Source organism: Peromyscus eremicus, chromosome 17, assembly GCF_949786415.1.
Source record: "Peromyscus eremicus chromosome 17, PerEre_H2_v1, whole genome shotgun sequence".
Lineage (NCBI taxonomy): Eukaryota > Metazoa > Chordata > Mammalia > Rodentia > Cricetidae > Peromyscus > Peromyscus eremicus.
The window spans coordinates 57,110,933-57,114,977 of record NC_081433.1 but is presented as its reverse complement, the minus strand read 5'-3'; positions in this window follow the sequence as shown (position 1 = coordinate 57,114,977).

The following is a 4,045-nucleotide window of genomic DNA, read 5'->3' as shown; positions in this document are numbered from 1 at the left end:
CACTAGAGCCTGGCACCCGGAAGAACCCGCCCATCTGACGGACTGGGAGCTCTGATTGGCTAGTGAAGCCTGAGTGACAGGACCGGTGAGTGGCATGAGCAAAGCACAGGGATTCTCAGCCCCGGCTTCCACAGTAAGGCACAGACCTGTCTGTCCCAGATTGGCTAGAGATTTGTGCCCAATTTAACAGCAAGTCTTTTGTTAATATAAACCAATGGGTTCAATTTTAAAAGGAAGTATGCAAATTCTGAAGGATGCTAATCAGACAACTTTGCACAAGAGGAACACAGCGTAACTCAAGAAAATTAAAAACAAAGTCCACAATGGCATTAGGACTGATAACCACAGCCCCATGTGTGGAAAGAGTTGAGTTCTCAGGATCTGAACCAAACGCCCTGGCCACAGACCTCCACCAACTCTCCCAAGCATATTCCTGATTTGAGAGAAGAAGCTCTGTTCGCTTCTCTTTCCACCAGGGCCTTAGAGAAAACTACCAAGGCCTAGGCAGGTTGCCAAACTCAACAAGCCCGTTTCTCAAGGATGATCTAGAAATTCAGCACTTTGCATTTAAATTTAGGTGTAAGATCCATTTGGAGTTAATTTTGTGGAGATTATAAATAGCCTCTCATGTACTGGGTAGCACTCCACTACTAAGCTGCGATGTAGAAAAATAGAATTGTTGGTATAAAGGATTTACCAATGATTAGGAGGTAGTAAATCTTGCAAAGTAGAATTTAGCTAAGGGAGGACTGCCTCTAAAATACCCCACAGATAAAGAGTATGATAACCAGGCCTGTTAGATATTAGGATGTTAGGATGTAAATATTTGTTCACCTTTTATATATACTGTTATTGGTCACATGTCTGTGGTAAAAACAGCTAATGGGATGCTCATCCACAAAGAGGATAGAGAGACCACCTGTGCAAAATTCTTTCCATAGTAAGCTGGGGCATCATAGTTTTAAGAGGGATTTCTTAGTTGTGTTGTACTAGATGCTATACACATCAATTTGATGATGTTTTGTTATGTATTTGTTGTTTCTCTGTATCATCTATATACACCCATTAAAATCCCAAAGCATGGTTATAGTAGTGATTCCATACACTATATTAAGACTGTCTTGGGTCTTCTCTAAGGTTTACTTTAACAGGTTGTACCTAGGAAATATTAATTTATTATATTATCTTATATACAGTTTCTATTCAACTTTCTTTTATTTAATTCTTATTGCTCAGCACTATATTAGGAAAAGCAATTGCACCTTTCCGATGATCAGCTGTGCCTGCTTACAAAGGATGATCACCACCAGGTTTGCTGACTGTTGGTATTCCATCATAGAAGGAGAAATCCCCTCCTTATGAGTATACAGCCTCTTTTCCAACTCAGTCCTAATGACATGTGGCCTTGTGGTTTTGGGGAGGAGCTAGAGTACATAGCCTGGGAAAGACTTGTGAGGAGGTGGATTCTGCATATGCAGCTATGATAAAGCCATTGTAAAAGTGGAAATTTACCTTGAGTAACATCAGACTTACCACCTATGTACACTGAGAAATGTAGTGTAATGATAAGTACATAGGCAGTGGAAGTATAGAGAGAAGGTGAGCTCCACATCTGCAACTATGGGAGAGCCATTGTACACACTAGGTGGAGACATGCCTGTGTGGCTGCTTTTGGGTATTTGTCTTAGTTATAGTTTCTATTGCTGTAAAGAGACACCATGACTACAGCAACTCCTATAAAGGACAACATTTCATCAGGGCTGGCTTACAGTTTCAGAGAGCTTAGTCTATTATCATCAGGGCATGGAGCATAGTTACATGCAGACAAACATCGTGTTGGAAAAAGAGCTGAGAGTTCTACATCCAGATCATCAGGCAGCAGAAAATGACTGTGACATACTTCCTGCAAAAAGGCCATACTCACTCACACAAATCCACACCTCCTAATAGTGCCACTGCCTATGGGTCTATGTGGAGCATTTTAACTTCAACTACCACAGTATCCAAACTCCTGTAAGTATCTCCTCCACCACGTTCAGTAAGTAAGCTTAGTAAAACTCATTGGTTCCCCAGGATGGACTTGGTCAAATTGTACTTTGCATTGTCATTGGGACTTATGGGGATGGGATAGATATTGCCTTGTCCCCTTACACTGGGGAGAAACTTCTCACAACAGATCATAAATTTATTTCTTAATGTTCCTATGTCTCATGGTATTAGAAAAAGGAAGTGATACATAAAAGAACATGTTAGAAGAATGTAAATATGGAAATGATCTTTGTAAAGAAGGACTTAGATAAATGAACTTGATAATGACTGGACAGCTACAGAATAAAAAAAGACTAGAAAGTTTTTGGAAGTTATGAAGGACTAAGTTGACTCAGGTACATAAAGGATGAGATGTAGAGATCACATATTGTATTAAAGTTGGCAAGGTCAGATAACAGCTGTTTCAAGGACTGGCTAAAATATATGTCAAACAAAAGTGTATTGAGTTATGTCTGGCTATTGAAATAGCATATAGTAGTTGAAATTATCAAACTGGTGTAAAATGATCTGGGTGTTTCATAATCATTCTAGGAGGCAATTCTAATGTGGTTAGAGAGACTAAAACAGAGAGTATTTCTCCCCTTTCCCTATGAGGTTAATGAGGTCTCTAGCTGGGGACTAAGGCCATTGATCACTTGTCTTGTTAATGGAGGCCATGGAGACCCCACTCAATGAATTTGAAACACTGTCCAGTCTACAAAAGGAGGGTCAAGGTGGGGAAGATTTCCTCGAGGCTTCAAAAGAAGCCACAGTACATAAAGCGAAGCCTTTGACTTAACCTCACATTGGTGGACAACTGGTAAAAGAAAGACTAGAAGAGTCTGAGGTTCCTCTAAAGCCCAAGTGACCCCTAGGACTAGTTGCTGCACTGGTCTTGACAGCACAAAAAGAAAGATTAATTTTAGCCACCAGCATGGTCTTCATCATCAGCAGGGAAGTTTAACTAAAGACTAAGAGAATTGGGATCACACTCCGACAGAAATTAGACATAAGGCCACATGAGATGTTATTTAGACAACCAATCTCACTAATATTTTCTTCTTTACAAAAAGATACTATGTAAATGTGAGTCATAGGACCTTAGTGTAGCATAAATTCTAACTGGTCTTAATAATAAAAACCTAGAGTCAGATATCAGGGTGAAAGCTGAAAGGTCAGAAAGCAGAACAGCTAGCCAATAGAGTTCTTACCTCTACTGAATCCTCAGCCTGAAAAAGACTGAGTTCCTGTCTCCTACTTCCTTATATTTCTTTTCTCCACCCAGCCATATCACTTCCTGTTTCAATCCCCACCCCCACCCCCAGTGCTGGATTAACGGTGTGTGTGCCTCCCAAGTACTGTGAGCAAAGGTGTAAGATCCTAAGTGCTGGGATTAAAGGTGTGTGCCACCACTGCCTGGCCACTATGCCTAACTAGTGGCTGATTTTGCTTTCTGATTTTCAGGCAAGCTTTATTTGTTAGAGCATACATAAAATATCACCGCGCCTTGGCTCACTGAGCAACTGCCCACAGCTAAGGAAGACAGGCCCATGATTATCTTCTCTCCCTATCCAGAAGACACATGGGAAAGGCATCACGCTGACTTTTGGCTGATGAAACAGCTATGGAAGGGTGTAAAAGTTAATTGTGGATTCATCACTCTGGTGACCAACTGTAGAAGTCAAAGGGAAACATCTAATAGATGGGGACTATTGTGAGCCCATCAAGAATGTCTTATGGACTTTGGACATTTCAGTCCTTTCCAGACACCAGTAAGGGAATTCCTTTTTTGTCTGTATCTGAGAGTTCAGTCTTTATGAGAGGCCCCGTGGAAGGGTATCCCAATACTGCCACTTGATATCCCCAATTCAGCTGGAAAAAGTCAGATCAGATTGTTCATCGCCCCAATCCTATAATGGCAGTTAGGGTTACCTTTTCAAAGGGAGGTGGGATAAGAACTGGAGGTAGAAATTGACTAGGCAGTTTAGGGTAAAAAGACCTCAAAGTAACAAGTTGC